We start from the raw sequence: 20,997 nt of genomic DNA on the forward strand, positions 1-20,997 counted from the left end.
GGGACTAGAGAAGACCCAGAGCCCACCAGTGTTAGGGGCAGAACGGGGGAGGGGCGGGCCATGCCCACGCAAGATGCCTTTGCGCTCTGCCACATGGAAGGGAGCCAGAGAGGGTTACATGGCCCCCGGCTGGGATCCTGCAGCAGAGGCTCAGGTCGGGGAGGAGGAGACTTCCCTTATGGTCACAAGAGGTTTCCCCATGTCAATGTGAATCAAAGACCTGGGTGGGGTGTGGAGCCTTGACTCTAGCGGTGAAGAAGGAGAGGTAGGAGGCTCAGGCTAGGGAATCCGTCCATCCTATTGACCAAACCAAAGCGCCCTGCTTCTGCCTGTAGTCACAGAGAGTGGGGTCACCTCCAGGTCATCCGGAGCTTCGCTTCCTCAAACTCAGAGGATTAAGGCACCCTGTATGACTGCAGGAGGACAAACCGCATTTTCAGTCCCCTACATGGCACTGGGATCTGGGCAGTCACACACAGCCTACTGATATTTACCCGTAGAAATAACGTTTCTGGAGCCCCCAGCCTCAGGAGATAGTCCCAAAGCCCATCCGACTTTCACCCAATTCACACTCTGAGGAAGGATTTCTGGAGTCAGTTACACTTCTAAAGGATCTGTGATTGTTTGACTAGGAGGAACACAGAAGAGGGTCCAAATAATGGGGACAATAGTCATCATGGAGCAGGTCTTCAAGGAAGAAGCATTAATGCAGCCCCATTTCGTTATGCAGATGAGTGCAAATTGGCATCAGCTGGCTCCCGAGGAAAGTTGGAATACAACATTTGGGGAGGTGAGGAGATGCACAGAATTGCAAACAGTCCATGGAGCCTGCTGAAAGGATAGAAGGACACTAATCCCTTTCCTTTGGGAGTCATCCAGCATTATAAAACATCTCAGACAGGTCAAGGTGGTCTCACAGAGGTCAGGGGACAGAAAGACTGTGGACTAGAGGGACCCAAGGGGAAGTCATCTTAGTGGAAAGGGAGGGGGAGGAAGCTGGGGGAAGAGAGGTTTGTACTGGTCACCTGGGCCCATAGCATGGCCCCAATTCTATTGGTGAAGGACTAATCTGGGTACAGCAGGGTTTGTGGGGAAGGGGTGAGTGGGAGATGGTTGTGTGTGAGTCAGTGTGTGTATGTAACAGAGACCTGAGTCACAGAGATGATGTCACTGGAGCCCAGAATGATTTTAGCACAGAATAAGCTGTATCCAGTAATAGTCATCCTCTAGCCTCATGGGGGTGAACCTGAATTTTGACTCTAGCCAAATAAAGCAAGTCTAGCTCCTTGAACTAAGACAATCTCTGAGTTTTTTGCTTTATTATGAGAGAGAGGCCCGTACAGAGAGAAGAAAGCCATTCAAGTGATAGGTGAGTTTGGAGGCTGACATATAATAATTTTACCCCAGGTTCATGAAGTAGGATCTCCTGGCATCTTGGTGTCTAGCCTTGAGGGAGTGGTAAGTCAGAAATGTGTTACTGTCCCCATACCCCCTTGTTTGTACTCCCATGGGGCACAGTCTGGGAAACATGGGCCATACTGATTATTTTCTCTCTTTTTAAAGTGTCTTGTGTACTCTTAAGAGACCATAAACCATCCTGTCTTCATCTTTCAACGGAGAGCATCACCACTCAATGTAATACCTTATTGCATTTTCACGACTGCAGCCCTAAATCAAATCAGATCTGGGAACTCATCTCACAGGCCAAATGGAATTCAGCCAAGGATCAGATCCAGCCTTCAAACTGGACCTTTTCCCCCTCTTTTCATTGTCATTTCTTTATGGCTTTTTGCATTCGAGGCAAATGCATTTGACCCAAACCTGATGATGTGCTCAAGTGGGAAGAGAGTTTTCATTAACTCCCCATTTCACAGTCATCACTAAATTTAACCTCTGATGTAAAGTCTCAAGTTCTTTGCCCTAAAAATAGCTCGGGGCTGGAATGGGAGTGGGAGTGAAGATCAGCGTCAAGCTGTAACTTTAATCAATCAGAAATTGGTTAAATGCCAATAAATTCCCCTTGTCCTACCTGTGCTTTGTCTTCTCGTCTAATGTCTGAGGGGGAGGGGGTCTGTCCAGACACGCCACTGCTCTTCCCCATCAGACTTGGCCCCCATTAATGAACACGGAATAGCACAATCTCTGTTGGGGGCACTATTTGCCCTTTGAAAACTTTTAGAAAATTGGCCGGCTTTCCCTTGGAAATCTGACCTCATACAAATGTCCTTGGAACACTATTTTTGGAAAAGAAAACAAATACTAATTAAAGGCTTCCTGCCAACAATCTCAATAGTAGAAATGCAAAACTACAATGGTTTATGCTAAATATATCCTGTTGAAAAGAAAGCTGAAGTTATAGCAGTTAAAATAACACATCAGTCATTTTTTCACAAAACTGCAATTTCCAGCACTCTTAACCTCCGCACCCCCACCCCACCAAAGGAGGTTGGTCCATTGTAAAGCTCCATCCTCCCCTCTTGCCCTCCTGAGATGCAGGGCAGGCCATGGCTCAGTGGAGCCTCCTGGAGAGGAAGATGGATGAGGTCAGGACCAGTCTGTGCTCTGGCTTTTGTTCTTCCTCCCTCTTGTGGTTTTATGTTCTCCTGGGCAGGCTGGGGAGTGGGAGGGCAGACCAAGGGAAAGGGGAAAGATGTTTCCCTTAACTAGGCTCCATTATAATCCTCTGCAGAGAGCCCGGGTCCCCCTCCCACCTCCCCTGTCCAACCTGGGTAATCAAACCTCTCTTTCCCTCTTAGCCTCAAGTCACTGACATGCTCTTGCCCCGAACAGCACTCTGAGAAGCTCCCCCAGTCTCTCATTGCCGCCCAGAAGACTGTACAGTCCCCTTGAGTTTGTTAAACCCTTGTTTATCTCTGTACTCCACAGAGGCACAGGATTTAAGCTGGTTAATCAGTCAGACTAAATAAAGCCACGAGGCAGACATGATAAAAGCCATTGTGCATCATTAAGGGCTTAACCAAATTACATGCGTGAGAGAGAAATGTTTGCTTGATGATGGAACTCCCCGGGCCGGATGGCTCAGAGTAAATCCACCAACAAAATCACAGAGTATAAATGACATATTATAGACAGTGCCCAATCTATGAAAAAGCTGAGCTCCAGAAGTTTCTAAGTCAGTGTTTAGAAACCCAAGATGCATGTCTTCCCCAATCACAAGGTTATAAGTGGTGACTTGGTTGCAAAGACTTTCCTGCAGAAGGTAGTTTAACCCTCAATGTGGCCACATGAGAACAGAAGCCTGAGTTCCGAGTCTGGGAGTGGGAGCCACATCCTCTGGGGAGAGGAAGAGAAAGAAGTGCTCCTCCCCTTTTCCAGGGTCCAATGTCAATGCCAGCCCTGACTGCCTTCCTCCACTGCAGATCCCCCTTTCTCCAGGGATCTGCACCTTCATTTGTTCTAAACGCTTCTCCTGGGTCAGCCCCAACATCTCTAGGGCACCCAAAACCACCCACCTCCTTCTCCACCTCTTTACTCAAACCCTAGTCCCTCACTAAGATGAACAGAAAAGCAAACAATTAATTCGTCCAAACTAACATTTGATTTTCTAGTAGTCTTTTCCTTTCCATAAGTGAGTAGGTCTTTGGAAAAGACTGCTTCTGTGTTTGGGATTTCACCTGGCAACAGAAGTTTGGAGGATCAAATGGAACACAAGATAATAATAGATCTGTTTTTCTGAGAGCTTGCCTCAGACTGTAATTATCCTTTTTTTCAACTCCTAGCCTCATGAGGAAAAACAAGTCACCACCCGCAGAACAGCAGTGTGGGGCTGTCTGTTGCCCCCTGTGCCTGATTATTCTGCCTCAGTAAGACAGGACCATTCATTTTCCCACTGGGAAATGAATCCTGCATGGCGATACTGACCTTTGTAACAGATCCGCGTTGCTCTGGGCAGTCTACCTTCCTTTAGTTTCCTTGGGCAAAAGCACTCACTCGTTTGGAGGAATTACCCCTCTCCTGTTGGATGTACTGAATGGGCTTTTCAATCATGGTGGTCATCCTGTCTGTAGCCAATGGCTGGGCAAACCAACCCTGCACAGGCCAATTGCTGTCTTCGTCTTTCAACTTAGGCACAAAAAGACTAAGAAGAGTTGGAATGGTTTATCCTTTCCAGTGGGGATGTCCAGGTAAGACCATTTAGTAATGTCTGCTACTGAGGTCTTTGGAGATGCCGGAGCCTGTCCATTTTGAAACTGCCTTTCTCCATTTTCCTTCTGTACCCCAGTTTCCTTCCGATGAATTCCTTTCCATTCAATAATGGGTTTCTGGTGCTTGACACAAAACACCTGCCTGATGACAGCCCCGCCCTCCCCATCAGTACCATGAATGTGGGGACAAGACCTCCAAAGGATGACATACTACTTATTCCACTCAAGGAGCTCCCTCCTACCCCAAAACTTATCCTAATACCCCAATCCCACAGTCAACCCTAGAAAGGCTTTGGGCCTTTTTGGTGCCTCTGTTGTTTTTTTTTTTTTTTTTTAAAGATTTTATTTATTTGACAGATGGAGATCACAAGTAGGCAGAGAAGCAGGCAGAGAGAGAGGAGGAAGCAGGCTCCCTGCTGAGCAGAGAGCCCCATGCGGGGCTCGATCCCAGGACTCTGGGATCATGACCTGAGCCGAAGGCAGGGGCTTTAACCCACTGAGCCACCCAGGCGCCCCTGGTTTCTAAGTGTTTGATGGGAGACCAGTGGAGCCTGGTTTGCCTTCTTCCCCGTGAACGGTGAGAAGGGTCTTTCATATTCTCCCACCTGTCTTAAATCAGTCTCTTCCCATTCCACTCCTTTCTAGCCAGCCATGCTTCCTGGAATCACTTAGCAGATTTTATTGCATTTGTCTGCAAAGCTTTGGTTTTATTTGTTCACACAACTGAACCTGTCATTAGTTAAATTCCTACCAGTATGATAAAATAAACTGAAAAAGTTAAGGCCATGTAAGGTCCTGTTTTCCATCATTTCCCCATGAAGTGGAAGACAAAATGCTTGGGAGATGACACAAATCCAAATAAGTGAAAGTTTCCTTAGCCCGGGTCTACAACCATGCTTGCCAACAATCTCCCACTTGTTCAGTAATAGTCACACTACAAAGCTCATTACCTGGACCTTTTGAAACTCCTGTCAACTGCCTGGAATTTCCGAGTGAGCTGAAGGTGTTTGCTGCCCAGTGTGTCTTACTGCAGTTACAGGCCAATGCTGGGATACAAGATTCGTTTGGAAACACTAGGATGCAAACCAGCTCAAGCTCTAAAAGACAGTGTAGGGTGAAGTCAAGAGCCAAATTCAGGTAGTCCGATTTGAGGGTTAGACTGCCTCTCCAAGGAAGAAGGGACTGGATGATTTCATACTGAACTTTGCTGGCTTAATGTAGGAGGCTGTCGGTCATACTTAAATTATCTATTCTTCATCAAAATTAACTATAAAGTGGGGGCACCTGGCTGGCTCAGTCAGAAGACTCCCAAACTCTTGATCTTAGAGCCATGAGTTTGAGCCCCACATTGGGTGTAGAGATTACTTAAATAAATAAACTTAATAAATTTTTATTTAATAAAAATAAAAACATTTATATTTAAAAAAAATAACTATGAATTATAAAAAAATTTCTGAATTTCCAAAATGGGGAGCAAATGGTTTTGGGTGAGGTGGGTGGGCTACAGCGTAGGTAGTCTCCAAAAATGGCCCCCAATCAATTATGCTTCCCTATTTTCGTGTTCTTATGTGTTTCTTCCCCTTGATCTGGGCCAGTCCTTGGACTTGCCTTTAACTTACAGAAGTGATAGCTCTCTAAGTTCTGAAGCTACTTCATAAGGAGCTTCTACCCATGTCTCTTGTAGCTGCTACCCACGTCTCTTGAAATGCTCATTCTGAAGAAGCCAGACACAATGTAAGAAGTCTGACCCCCTGAGACTACCAGGAAAAAGCCCAAGTCAGCCACTTAGGAGAGACCATATGGAGAGAGAGAGTTCGAGAAGGAGGGGGTCTGTGTCACCTAGCCAGTCTCCAGCTCAACTCATCCCAGCTGAGATACCAGTTGAACTTGCAGATGACTTCATGCCCATGTGTCATGTGACTCCAATCTATATGAGAGACCCCAAGTGAGGACTAGCCGAGTGACCTCAGTTAACCACAGAACCATGAGAGATAATAAATATTTTTTTAGGGGTGCCTGGGTGACTCAGTTAAGTGTCTGACTCTTGATTTCAGCTCTGGTCATGATAGAGATTATGACATTGAATCCTACGTTGGCCTCCATGCTGGATGTGGAGTCTGCTTAAGATTCTCTCTCTCCCTCTCCTTCTGCCCCTCCCCATGCTCTCTCTTTTTCTTTCTCTCCCTCTGCCCCTCACCCTCCAGATAAATAAATAAATAAACAAATAAATAAATAAATAAAAATATGATTATTTTTAAAGTTACTTCATTTTGGCCTCATAAATGTGTTTGGAAGTGTTCCTTCTTCCTCAATGTTTTGGAATAATTTGAGAAGGATAAGCATTAACTCATCTTTAAATGTTTGGTAGAACTCACCTGTGAAGCCATCTGGTCCTGACTTTTTTTTTGGATACTTAAATTACTTATAATTGGTCCATTCAGATTTCCTATTTCTACATGATTCATGATTTAGTCTGGAAAGGTTGTGTGTTTCCAAAAATTTATCCATTTCTTTTAGGTTTTCCAATTTTTGGTGTACAAATGTTCCTAATAGTCTCTTATGAACCTTTGTATTTCTTTGTTGTCAGCTGTAACTTGTCTTTCATTTCTGATTTATTTGGTCACTCTCTCTTTTTTTGTTGATGAGTCTGACTATTGGTTTATCAATTTTGTTTATCTTTTCAAAGAACAAGCTCTTAGTTTCAGTAATTTTTTCTTTTTTTTTTTTTAGTCTCTTTTTCATGTATCTATGCTCTGATCTTCATTATTTCCTTCCTTCTATTAACGTTGGGCTTCATTTGTTCTTTTTTCAGTTTCCTTAGGTATAAGGTTAGATTGTTTATTTGGGATAACAAATTTAGGGTTTGAGATTTTATTGTTCTTGGAGCCGGTTCTGTATTGTTATGGACTTCCCTCTTAGAATTGCTTTTGTTGTATATAGATTTTAGAAAGTTGTGTTTCCATTTGCATTTGTCTCAAGGTATTTTTTTATTTTCTCTTTGATTTCTTCAGTGACTCATTAGCTGTTCAGTAACATGCTACTTAGGTTCCACGTGTTTGTTTGTGTGCGTGTGTGTATATGTGTGTGTATTCAGCTTTCTTCTTTTTAATTTTTTTTTTTTTAAGATTTTACTTTATTTGACAGACAGAGATCACAAGTAGGCAGAGAGGCAGGCAGAGAGACAGAGGAGGAAGCAGGCTCCCCGCTGAGCAGAGAGCCTGATGTGGGGCTCGATCCCAGGACCCTGGGATCATGACCTGAGCCGAAGGTAGAGGCTTTAACCCACTGAGCCACCCAGGCGCACCTCAGCTTTCTTCTTGTAATTGATTTCTAGTCTTTTACCATGTGGTCAGAAAAGATACTTGATATAATTTCAATCTTCCTAAATTTATTGAAACTTGTTTCATGGCCTAATATGTTATCTATCCTGTTGAATGTTCCCTGTGCTTTTCAGGAAAAAAAATGTGTTTTCTGCAGTTTTTTTGGTGTATTATTCTGTATAATCTATTAAGTTTATCTGGTCTTGTTGGTTATTTAAAACTAATGTTTTCTTATTGGTTTTCTCTCTGGATGACCTACCCATTGATGTTGGTGGGGAATTAAAGTCCCTTACTATTATTGAATTACTGTCAATTTCTCCCTTTATGTCTGTTTATGTTTGCTTAACATACTTAAGTGCTCCTATTTTGGGAGCATAAATATTTACTAATGTTACATGCTCTTATTGGATTGATCCCTTTGTCATTATGTAACGCTATTTTTTTTTTAGATTTTTTTTTTGAAGATTTTATTTATTTGACAGAGAAAGAGATCACAGGTAGGCAGAGAGGCAGGCAGAGAGAGAGGGGGAAGCAGGCTCCCTGCTGAGCAGAGAGTCTGATGCGGGGCTCGATCCCAGGACTCTGGAATCATTACCTGATCCGAGGGCAGAGGCTTGACCCACTGAGCCACCCAGGAGCCCCATGTAATGCTATTCTTTGTCGTTTGTTAAAGTCATTGTTTTAAAGTCTATTTGGTCTGATACAGATGTTATTATTCCACCTTTGTCTCTGCTTCCATTTGCATGGAATATCTTTTTCCATCTCTTCACTTTAGTCTGTGTGTCTATGCAGATCTGAAGTGAGTTTCTTATAGGTACCGTATAAATGAGTCTTGTTTTTTTACCCATTTAGCCACCCTATGTCTTTTGATTGACACACTTAGGCCATTTACAAATAAAGTAATTATTCATAGATATGTACTTATTACCATTTTGTTAATTGTTTTCTGGTTGTTTCTATAGTTCTTTTCTGTTCCTTTCTGCTTCTCCTGGTCTCCTCCCTGTGGTTTGATATTTTTCTTTAGTGTTATGCTTGGGTTCCTTTCTCTTTATTTTTGGTATACCTATTGTAGGTTTTTGGTTTGTGGTTACCATTGGGTTCATATATATTGACTTGTGTATATAGCAGTTTACTTTAAGCTGATAGTCACGTAAGTTTGAATGCATTCTAAAAGCCCTACATTTTCACTCCACCTCACCTACCATGTTATATGTTTTTGATGTCATATTTTACATTTCTATTTTGTGTATCCCTTAACTACTCATTACTTATAGTTTATTTTACTATTTTTGTCTTTTAACCTTTATACTGGCTGTTTAAGTGGCTGATCCACTGCCTTTACTGCAAATTTGCCTTTACCACTGAGGTAGTTTTTTTTTGCTTTGATACATTTTCTTATTTCTAGTTATGGCCTTTTCTTTTTTGCTTACCAGAAATCCTTTCACATTTCTTCTAAGTCCAGGTTAGTTGGTGATGAACTCCTCTAGTTTTGTTTGTCTGGGAAAGTTTATCTCTTCTTCAATTCTGAATGACAACTTTCTGCTGAAAAATAAGTTGGTAATCTTATGATCTTTTTCATGCATTTTTCTCTTGCTGCCTTTAGAATTCTTTATCTTTAATGTTTGCTCTTTTTAATTATAAGATGTCTTGGGGTGGATCTCTTTGGTTCATCTTGTTTGGGACTCTACAATTCCCAGACATGGATGTCTGTTTCCTTCCCCAGGTCAGGGAAATTTTTCAGCCTTATTTCTTTAAATAAATTTTCTGCCCCACTCTCTCTCTTTTCCTTTTGGGACCCTATATGCAAATGGTAGTATGCTTGATGTTGTCCCAGAGGTCCTTTAACCTATTCTTATATATATATTTTTTTTCTTTTTGCTGTTCTGATTGGGTGATTTCTACTACCCTGTCTTCCAGATCACTGATCTGTTCTCCTGCATCTTTTAATCTGCTACTGATTCCCTCTACTGTGTTTTTTCACTTCAGTTATTGTATTCTTTGGTCCTTATTGGTTCTTTATTTTCTAACACTGTATTGAAGTTTACACTGTGTTCTTCCATTTTTTTTCCCGAATTCAAGGAGTATCTTTATGACCATTATTTGGAACTCTTTATTAGTTAAATTATTTATCTCCATTTCATTAGGGTCCCCCCCCCCCAAGGCTTTTATCTTGTTCTTTTGTTTGGAACATTTCCTCTGTCTCCTCATTTTGTTTGACTTTCTGTGTTTATTTCTATGAATTAAGCAGAACAGCTACCTCTGCTGGTCTTGAAGGAATTGCCTTGTGTAGGAACAACCCGTTTAGACTGTGTTTGCCCAGTGGCTTTGACAGGCCAGTCAGAGCTGGAGTGGGAGTGGGCATGTGGTCCCAGGGTGCACTGTGTCAGGCCACCTCAGTGGGATGGCCAGAGCTGGAGGGGACCCAGACTGGGGTGGGGTCCTTTCTCTATCTTTTTGATGTCAGCAGTTACTCCCTAATCTTTCCTTATCAGCTCTGTACATTTCTCCCCTTAAAAAGGAACATTTAGCATTTTTCTGTAACATTTGTATTACAATGCCTTGAGAAATTAGTATGCTTTGGGAAAGAAATGAGAAGTTTTAGTCTATTATGATGATTCAAAACATTAATCCTGAACTTCCATGAGAAAAAGAAAATACACTGGTGTTGTTTCTTTGTGATATTATGAATTTACTATTTAAAATGTAAAATTAAGATATCTGAAATTTACTCTTCAAATAGGAGTACCTATATGAAAGTAAATCCCAATTATACAAAACATCGCCAGGGTGAAGCATGGGATTTCATGGCAGCCAATTAAACTACATAACATTTTTGATTTTCTAATTAAAGATCTGGCAGAAACACAAAAATAAGAATTGGCAGTTATCTGTGAACTTTAACTATTTGTGTTTTTTTCATGCCTGTCTCTAGAATTTTCTGACAGGTATCAGTAGTTAAAGATAAAAAAGCAAGAGATGTAGTACTGAGAGGGTGGGACAAGCTTGGGCTTTGTTTGCCTTGGGTTTGAACCTTGGATCTGCCATTTGCTAGATGAATGGCTTCAGGCCATTTCTTTAATATATCTGAGATTCTGTTTCCCTGCCTGTGAAATGGAGGTCCAGAATACGGATGACGCAGTGAGTGACTGGCTGGCTGGCACAGCTGCATACAGAGCAGGACGAGAAGCCACAAATTCCTTCCTCCATAACTTCAGAGGTAGAAAAAAAGATAGGGAGTATTTTTATCCTGCAGTCTTCAGGAAAGCATCTATCCTTAGTATTTTCCCACATTAACAAGTAAGGGATAATCTTCAAGTACACAGATCATGCTGAACTTGGAGCCAGAGACCAGCATTTGATTTCAGCATCCAAATGGGACTCCTGATTTTCTATACATCAGGAAAGAGAGAGAGACAGACAGACAGACAGACAGCTGCACTCAGTTTCAAACCACTGGGAGGGCTGTTGTAAATACAAATAAGCCATCAATTACCTTTAAATGTTCAGTCTTGTTCCACACAATAACAAGTATCACAGAGGGGAAATGCTTGTAAAGTGTGACTTCCAATGGAACAGTCCACGGAAACCTACAATATTGATACAATTGTATGATCTGGTGACATGTGACACCCAGCTGAGACCTGGGAAAGCAGTTACATTAGAAAGAGAAAACGATTTTAAAGCTAGTACATGCTTTGCGGTCATTGCACTACTTCTTGGGAATCCATTTCTTTCGCTCATTGCAACTATTATGCTTACAGGGGCTTATTCTTGGCTTTGACCACAGGCAGCATGAAAGACAGCTTTAATTCTACTTACTTGTCAATTTTAGGGAAGACTGTCAATGTTTTTCTTGAATTGTTTTGCTATGTTAGAGGTGACTTGCAGTGTGGGTCAATCTGAGAGACAAGCAGCATGGTGGGCATGCTTAGAGCCAAGTGGATTTGAATTCCCAACAGGCTCCACTGCCTGTGAGCTGTGTGACCTCAGGCAAGTCACTGAGCCACTCTGAGCCTGTTTCTTCAACTCTTATATAGATATAATAATACAACATCTTGCAGGAGTTTTGCAAACATTAAAGTTTTAGATACATAAGGATACAAAATACAGTTCTTGGAATATAATGGGCCCTCATAAATGTTTAGAAGTACACAGAACAGTCACTCATAAATATTGTTCATGAAATTAAAAAAATCGAAAGATATATTATACTAATGTTAACGCACCCACATTACAGATGATTAGTTTGGATTCAGGATTCAAATCAAAACACCTTGTAAAACATATGCAGGGCAGACAAATTAATATTCATGTGCCTTGAGAATATTAAGTTTTCTATTTCCTGACTTCTGGTATAAAATTTGTAATACACTCTAACTTTTTTATATGCTCCCTCCTCTTTTTTCATTTTATTTACTTTGAATGAACTAATAAACCCACAGCATTGTCTACCATATTAGTAATTAAAGCTGCAGGGGGATGGAGCAATAAAAATGAAACATTAACTCTAGTTATTAGAGGGAAGCCCAGAATCTAGGAGCTGATACAGGGAAATTTCTAGAAAAAGCTTGGGTTATTGATGTTTCTGAGTTGTTACTCAATGGTTATTTATTTTGAACCAGTAGGAATTAACCACAAAGGAATTTTGACATAGCTATCATACCCTTTGCTAAATCAGAATTGGAGGCAGTATCTAGGGCATTTAACTATTCTCTGGAGAATGAAACTATTTCTTAATTACCTAACTAAGAAACTCATGTGCCTCTGGAGAATTCTTAGGAAACATTATAGAGAGTTTATGCAAATTACAGCCTCTGGTGGCAAATGCCCCAGCATGAATCTCCCATGGGGAGTCTTCTCAGCCTGATGCAGCTGGTTCTGCCTTCCAATCGTCTACTCTCCATCCCTTGCTACTACCACTCATCTAGGTAACTTCCGACCTGGTCCACTCCCTTCCACTCCCTTCCTGCTTCTGCCTATCGTTCACTTTGCTGACACGAGTTATCTTCATAAAACACGGCTCTAGACTGATCAGTTTCTCCTTCAGACACCTGTAGTGCCTCCCCATGTCCACACAAGTCCAAACTCCTTCAAATTACATTTAAGACCTTCCATGATTTGACCTCAGTGTATGTTGAAACCTCATCTTTTAGCTTTCTGTTTTCACCACCAGTTCCCTAACCTCATGCGTTCATTCAATAAACCTTTAACAGGTGTCATAAATCAAACTTCTGATGAATGAACAAGACACAGCCTCTGTTTCCAGGGGCTCAGAGTGTGGAGATGGGCTAAACATGTAAAAAAGGTTACTGAATAAGGTGCTATCATATTTATTCACTAAATATCTAATGAATATTTTCCAAGTACCTATGATGTGTCAGGAACGCCCAAGGCACATGGTGGTGGGAGTGTCTAACATTTCTTGGAGTCAGCAAAAGATTCCAAGAGGTAGTGGCACGAATTGAATCTTGAGAGATGAGCAGATGGCCTCCAGGTAGGGCATTGACAAAATCCATTTTCAGAAAAAAGGGTCTGGGAGGGCAAAGCCCCTGTGGTCTTGCTGGGATGGTTCTTACGGCTAGAGCACCGCCGTAATATCATTTAGGGCTCGAGTCTGAAGAAACACCTGCCTGGGCCCCAGATCCAGAACACACATCCTCTCTGCTTAATTCTATTTATCCTTCAGGCTCGGCTTGGGGGTCACTTCTTCAGAGAGGCCTTTCTTATTAAGTTACTTACTCTAATAATGCTGTGTGCTTTTTTTCTTAACATAAGAAATTGTACATAAATACTTACTTACTCAGGTAATTAGTTAATGTTTGTCTCTCCTTCTCCTTTAATCCTTCTCCTGCAAAATGTAAGTGCAGAGAGAAAACGGACTTACTTGTGCCAATTCACACTGTACCCCCAGTGCCCAGCACAGTGCCTGACCTATAATAAATGGCCTAAAACAAATAGTTTTGAGTATATAATGATATGCATTCATGGCCATTTTTCCTTTCTGGAATGTGCTTATATTACTCTTAAATATGTGGCAGACAATTCTGGAATCCGGGACGTATTCTCTAGTCGAGTTTGAGACTGTCCCTCGCCTTGCCGCCTTAACAGCCAACCACACACATAGGACTGCTTTGTCCTTGCTCTGTACCCATATACCAACACACACATACAGGCACACACACTCATATTCCTCCATTCATTTTTTTAAAAAATATTTTATTTCTTTGTCAGAGAGAGAGATACAGAGTGAGCACAAGCATGGGAGTGGCAGGCAGAGGGAGAAGCAGGCTCCCCGCCAAGGAGGGAGCCCAATACGGGACTCGATCCCAAAACCCTGGAATCATGACCTTAGCTGAAAGCTGACACTTAACCAACTGAGCCATACAGGTGTCCCTTTTCATTTTTTTTTAAAGATTTTATTTTTATGGGTGTCTGGGTGGCTCAGTTGGTTAAGCATCTGTCTTCGGCTCAGGTGTGATCCTTGGGTCCTGGGATCGAGTCCCACATTGGGATCCCTGCTCAGCAGGGAGTCTGCTTCTCCCTCTCCCTCTGCCCCTCCTCCCTGCTCGTGCTTGCACTCTCTCTCTCTCTCTCAAATAAATAAAATCTTAAAAAAAAAAAGATTTTAAGTAATCTCTACAGCCAACATGGGGCTCAAACTCACAAGGCTGAGATCAAGAGTCACAATCTCTACTGACTGAGCTAGCTAGGCACCCCTCCTCTATTCATTTTTATACTTGTGTCCAGAAACCAATATTTATATATCAAGGGGATGACCTAGCTCAGAAATCCTATTCCAGCTGAGCCCTGGATGCTTGTTATACAAATTCAGCAGTGTAAGGGCAGGATTTATGCAGCTGACCCTGGAACAATGCAGAGGTTTTGACACCAACCTCCCATGTAGTAAAAAATCCACATGCAAATTCCCCAAAACTTAACTATTCATAGCTTACTGCTGACCAGAAGCCTTACCAGTAACAGTCAACTGACACATATTTTGTATGTTATATGTATCATACACTGTATTCTTTTTTTTTTTTAAGATTTTATTTATTTATTTGACAGACAGAGATCACAAGTAGGCAGAGAGGCAGGCAGAGAGAGAGAGGAAGGGAAGCAGGCTCCCTGCCGAGCAGAGAGCCCGACGCAGGGCTCGATCTCAGGACCCTGGGATCACGACCTGAGCCGAAGGCAGCAGCCTTAACCCACTGAGCCACCCAGGCGCCCCCATACACTCTATTCTTAAAATAAAGTCAACAGAGAAAGGAAAATGTTATTAAGAAAATAAGGAAGAGAAGAAGCAACCGGGTGGCTCAGTCGGTTAAGCCTCTGCCTTTGGCTCAGGTCATGATCCCAGGGTGCTGGGATCGAGGTCCATACCAAGCTCCCTGCTCAGTGGGGAGTCTGCTTCTCCCTCTCCCTTTGAGCCTCTCCCTCACTCATATTCTCTCTCTCTCAAATAAATAAATAAATAAAATCTTTAAAAAAAGAGAAGAAGGAAAAGAAAATATATTTGTATTAAATAAAAATATATTTGTATTAAAAATTCATGTATAAGTGGGCCTGTGTAGTTCAAAACCATGTTGTTCTGGGGTAAACTATACTTGGAAACACTCAGAATTGCCTTGGTTCTAAAAAGTAACACTCAAATCTCTTGAAACATTAAATATAGACAAAAATTATGAGTATCCAGTCTCTTGATATCTTATAGTTTCTCTAGACTCTTGGCTTCAGATATTTATTTATTCATCTTAGTTTGGATGCCCCAGAAGCAGACCCTGAGGCAAGGATTTAAGTGCAAATGATTTATTAAAGAGGTGTTCCCAGGACAGAAGGGTGAGGTAGAGGGAGATACAAGATGGGAGAGGACAGAAAGTCAGGCAAGAGTACAATCTTAGGTCGATTGTCTGGCAAATATTTTTGAAATGAAACACACCAGAATAGTAATATAAATTATCCACTAGATTGTAAATTCTTTGGGGCCTGGGACTGTCTCTTTTTTTTTTTAAGATTTTATTTATTCATTTGAGACAGAGAGAGAGAGAGAGAGAGAGCATGAGCAGGGGAGAGGCCGAGAGAGAGAGAGAGAAGCAGGCTCCTTGTTGTGCCAGGATCCAATGTGGGGCTCGATCCCAGGACCCTGGGATCATAATCTTAGCCAAAGGTAGACTCTCAATCATCTGAGCCACCCAGGCTGGGGCCATCTTATTTATTTTGATATTCCACATTGTACCTAATATAGTTCTTTTTTTTCAGATTTTCAATTAATACTTATTGAAGGAGGTAAATTCTATCGAATTAAAATATACTTACTTATAAATAAGAAGGTGCAGTAGGGGTACCTGGGTGGCTCAGTAAGTTAAGTGTCCAACTCTTGATTTGAACTTGAGTCATGATCTCAGGGTTGTAAGACTGAGCCCCATGTTGGGCTCTGCACTGGGCATGGAGCCTGTTTAAGATTCTCTCTCCCCACATCTCCCTCTACAAAAAAAAAAAAGAAAGAAAGAAAGAAAGAAAGAAAGAAAGAAAGAAAGAAAGAAAGAAAGAAAGGTGCACTGGTGCTAATATTTGGAACTATGAATAATTTTCTAAAATAATGTACATATTAAGATTTTTATAGAAAATGATTTCCACATTTGATCAAATCTAAGACATCACTGAATATATGACACATTACTTTATGTCCTATGGAGGCAGAAAAAAATGTTGTCAAAATACGACAAAGTGCTTTTTTATCACTTGAGTTTTTATTTTACACTCATTTAGAGAACTTTTAAATATTTGCTTAGCAAAGGTATTTTATAGCATGTCTGTACAATATGAAAAGGAAAACAGCATTGTAATGAATAAGCATTCCTAAAACTTTTTCATATAAGAATTCAACTCTTTGGAATCATTTTTTGGCACTGAGTCATTAATATCCATGTTTTTGATCAAGAATGTCCTGAATGGCGGACCAGGTGGTTCCTGAGATAATAGGCACATCAGACTCCTCACAGCTAATCATGAGAGGAGGCCACAACAAGAAAATGGCAGGAGGGGTGGAGACACAGTTGGGAACCAAACTTCTGGTGAGACTAACTACAAACGGGAGGGATATCATAAGCATGGAGAAGGGAGAGGAGCAGAGCCCAAAGCAGATGCCCCAGACTGGAAGACCCGCACTGAAAAGTGAGTCCCCATAATATTTGGCTTTGAAAACCAGTGGGGCTTAACTTCATACATTTTTTTACAACTTATGAAGTTGGCTACTTTAAAAGTCAGGGGCTTGGGTCTGGGAGAGCCATAGGGTAATAGGAAACTGATTCCCCGTCCTTAAAGAGATGGCATAATGAACAACCCCACATAGATACAGCAGGGCAGCAGCAGTTTAATAATCACTTCCTGCCACCTCTCAACCTGTAAGCAGCCCTAGCAGGGACTGTGTGCCACTCCAAATTGACTTCTGCCCTGCGTGGAGGGGAAAATAACCACACACACACGTGGGTTTGACTGCTGCTGCAGCAATCAATTATCAGTGCCAAGAGAGGGCCCTGACGACCATTGTGCCCGCAGCCCTAGCAGACGTACTGAGAGCAGGCATCTGGTCTGACTGCAGTCCCCAGCCACCAACAAAAGCCTCTTAGGGGACAAGGCAGGGACAGCACCTTGCAGTTTGGGACAACTGCAGCTCTGGCAAGTGGTTGAGGTCAGGCATCTGGCCTAACTACAGATGCCACTCAACTACAAGCCCATGGTGGCCCCAGGCTAGCTCCTTAACAGCCAGGGACCAAACCAGGCCTACAACAGACAAAGTGGGCCACTGCAGCTGACTGGACGAAAGGCCAGCACACCTCAGCCACAATAGGAGGGTACATGTAGCCCAGAGAGAAGATACCCTTAAAGATCCTGGTTCTGGTGAACAGAGAGCACTGTGCTACAAGGCATCACAGGATCCCTTCTTCATAGGGTCACTATTCTCAAGATCTGGAGGTGTAAATGACTCTACTAATAAACAGAGACAAACAGAGAGTTAGACAAAATCGAGAGACAGAAGAATATATCTAAAATGAAAGAGCAGGACAAAACAACAGCAAAAGAGCCAAATGAAGTGGAGATAAGCAGTATACCTGATAAAGAATTCAAAGCGATGGTCACAAAGAATTCAAAATAATGGTTACCAGACTTCAGAAAAGAATGGAGGATTTCAGCGAGACCTTCAACAAAGAGACAAAATAATAATAATAAAAAAAAGAACCAGAGATGGAGACCTTAGTAACTGAAATTAAAAATACACCAAATGGAATAAATAGTAGACTAGAGGAAACAGAATGGATCAGCAACCTGGAGGAGAGAGTAATGGAAAGCAATCAAGCTGAACAGGAGAAAGCAAAAAAAAAAAAAAAAAAAAAAAAAGAAATAGGTTAAGAGAACTTAGTGACACCATCAAGCATGATAACATTCACATTATAGGGATCCCAGAAGGAGAAGAGAGTGAAAGGGGGACAGAACATTTATTTGAAAAAATAATAGCTGAAAACTTCCTGCATCTGGGGAAGGAAACAGACTTCCATATCCAACAAGCACACAGGACCCCGCAACAAAATCAATCCAAGGAGATCCATTATCAAGACACATAATAATTGAAATGGCATAAATTAGTAATAATGAATGATCTTAAAAGCAGCAAGAGGAAGAACAATTACATACAGGGAAAAACCAATAAGGCTATCAGCTGATTTTTCAGCAGAACCTTTGCAGCCCAGAAGAAAGTGGCATGATATATTCAAAGTGCTGATAGGAAAACAAACAAACAAACAAACAAGAAAACAACTACAGCCAAAAACATCCAGCAAGGTTATCATTCAGAATAGAAGGAGAGATAAAGTGTTTCCTAGAGAAATAAAAGTTAAAGGAATTCATCATCACTAAAGCAGCTTTATAAGAAATGTTAAAGGAAATTTTTTGAGTGGAAAGAAAGGGCTATAATCAGGAGTATGAAAACTATGAAAGGAAAATATTTCACAGGGAAGTACAAACATAATAAAAGTAGTAGATTATCACTTATAAAACCAGTGCAGAGGTTACAGCACAAAAACCATAAAATCAATTTAAAATCTATAAAAATCAGTTAAAGCATTCACAAAATAAAAGGATGTGAAGTATGACATCATATACATAAAACATTGTGTGTGGGGATAAAAATTTAGTACATTTATTTATTTATTTGTTTGTTTTTAAGTAACAGTAGTTACAATTTAATGATGAGCAACACAATCTCTTATAATCTACATTCACTGTATAATGCTTACATGGAATGAAACCAGTGTACTTAATTGGTGTTTTACACACACACCCATACACATGTGCGCGCGTGCGAGTGCACACACACACACACACAACTGAAAAACCATCAAAAGCAGTCATTCTATATGGACTATGGTAACACATGAAAAATGTAGCTATGCCATAGAGCTAAAGTAATATGAACAGCACTACTGATATGTTAGATAAAGGTGGTTGGTTCTAACACAGAGCTAAGCCCGTATCAGTCATTCTAACTATAATAGCTTGTAAAAGCATCAGGTTTCCAGTAGAGAAACTACCCTACGAAAATCAGTACATCTGTCTAAAGTTTCACATCTGTAAAACCAGGATAAGGCTACAACACTCTTGAAATGTGAACAAGTTATCCAATCAAAACAGTAAGGTTCCCAACTATAATGTCAGATAGAAAGGTCTTCATCAGCATATGCTCTCTGGCTCCTAGAAAGCTTCAAGTGCATAATATAAAGTTAAAGTGCCCACAAAATAAACTGGAGAAGTTTGGTGGAGTTTCCATTGTGTCATGACTTTTAAACCTCAGGAATGGTGTGGTCTCTTAGGCTTTTCATAATGCTTGGTGCCATCCATTTAATAATATGCTCAAAGATAAAAGCTGGCATGATTGTAATAGTAACTACAGTCTCAGATGTTGACAGTATGTCTGCAAGGTGAGAGTCCTTCGGCCCAATGACATTCTGCCCATTGACTTCACAGATGTTATGTTCACTGAGAAGACCGTTTCTGGCTGCAGAACTATATTTCACTGTGGATGTTTTCCTTCCATTTTTAAAGATAAAGCCAACACGTCCAGTACTATTCTCATGCCTGGTAATTGTCCATTCAAAGGGCCTGTCATGCACAGTCATAATAATCATCTCTCCAAAAGCCTGTTTGAGCACCTCGTGTGCTTTTTAGAGCTCCAGCCTACAGTTTTCCCCACTGATCTGGAGCACTTGGTCCCCAAATCTCAGGCCAACCAGTGAGACTGGAGAATTTGCCTGCACCAGCTAACAAATAAACTGTTATCTATTGAATTAAGCCTGAACCCAATTTTTCCATCTTGATCATTACACAAAATGATTTCATGAATCCTTTGCTTAATTTCTGCTCTATGAATGCCAACACTGTTAACAGTTACGAAGCCACTATATAGTTATAGTCCAAACTGGAAGGTCCTTGAACTGATGCCCCAGGGGCCAAAGCCATATTTGCATGGATTTCTTCCTCATTTAAACTCAGGCCCATGTCCTGGGAGAGCTCCGGATACAATTTAGGATAGAGATTTCCATCTTGAGAGATGGAAGCAGAAGCTTCAGGCAAAATTGCTGGGTTGGCAGGATTTGCAGAAAAGGCAGTTTGAGCCTGAATGACTTTGTCTACACTCAGATCTTCAAGAGATGGGTACGGAGACATTTTTGCAGGATTTTCCTAGGCTGCAAGGACCCGCTCACCACCATCACCACCACCACGTCTGGTTACTGGCCAAAATTTAGTGCTTTTAGAATGGGTTCAAACTTAAGTGACCATCAGGTTAATACAGATTGTTATATGCATCAGATGTTATATACAAGCCTAATGGTAACCATAAATCAAAACCCTGTACTATATACGCAAAAACTAAAGAGAAAGGAATCAAAGCATATGACTAAAGAAAACCAGCAAAATGCAAGGGAAGAGAGCAGGAGAAGGAGGATATGGAGAAGAACTGCAAACATAACTGTGAAACAAGTAACAAAATGCAATAAATACATACCTATCCTTATTTACTTTGAATGTAAATGGATAAAATGCTCCAGCTCAAAGACATAGGGTAACTGAATGAATAAAAAAGCAAGACTCATCTATATGCTGCCTACAAGAGATTCATTTCAGACTGAAAGACACAGGCAGATTGAAAACGAAGTGATGGGAAGTCATTTACCATGCAAATGGAAGCAGAAAGAGAGCTGTAGTAGCAATCCTTATATTGGACAAAATAGACTTTAAAATGAAAGCTGTAATGAGAGACCAAGGAGGACACTACATAATGATAAAGGGAACAATCAATTCAACAAGAGGCTATAACAATTGTAAATATGTGTGCCCTTAATATGAGAACACCTAACTACATAAAGCAACTATTAACAGACACAAAGGGAGAAATTGACAGTAATACAGTAATAGTAGGGGACATTAACACTCCACTTACATCACGGGACATCTCACCC

The 20,997-nt window shown here is 41.2% G+C and overlaps 1 pseudogene; it reads right to left on the reverse strand.

Moving 5' to 3' along the window:
* Positions 1-19,320: 19,320 nt before the first annotated feature.
* Positions 19,321-20,212, reverse strand: LOC116870092 (annotated as a pseudogene).
* Between the last annotated feature and the right edge of the window lie 785 nt (positions 20,213-20,997).

The sequence above is a fragment of the Lontra canadensis genome, unplaced genomic scaffold (assembly GCF_010015895.1).
Source record: "Lontra canadensis isolate GAN:19392208 unplaced genomic scaffold, GSC_riverotter_1.0 scaffold21, whole genome shotgun sequence".
NCBI lineage: Eukaryota > Metazoa > Chordata > Mammalia > Carnivora > Mustelidae > Lontra > Lontra canadensis.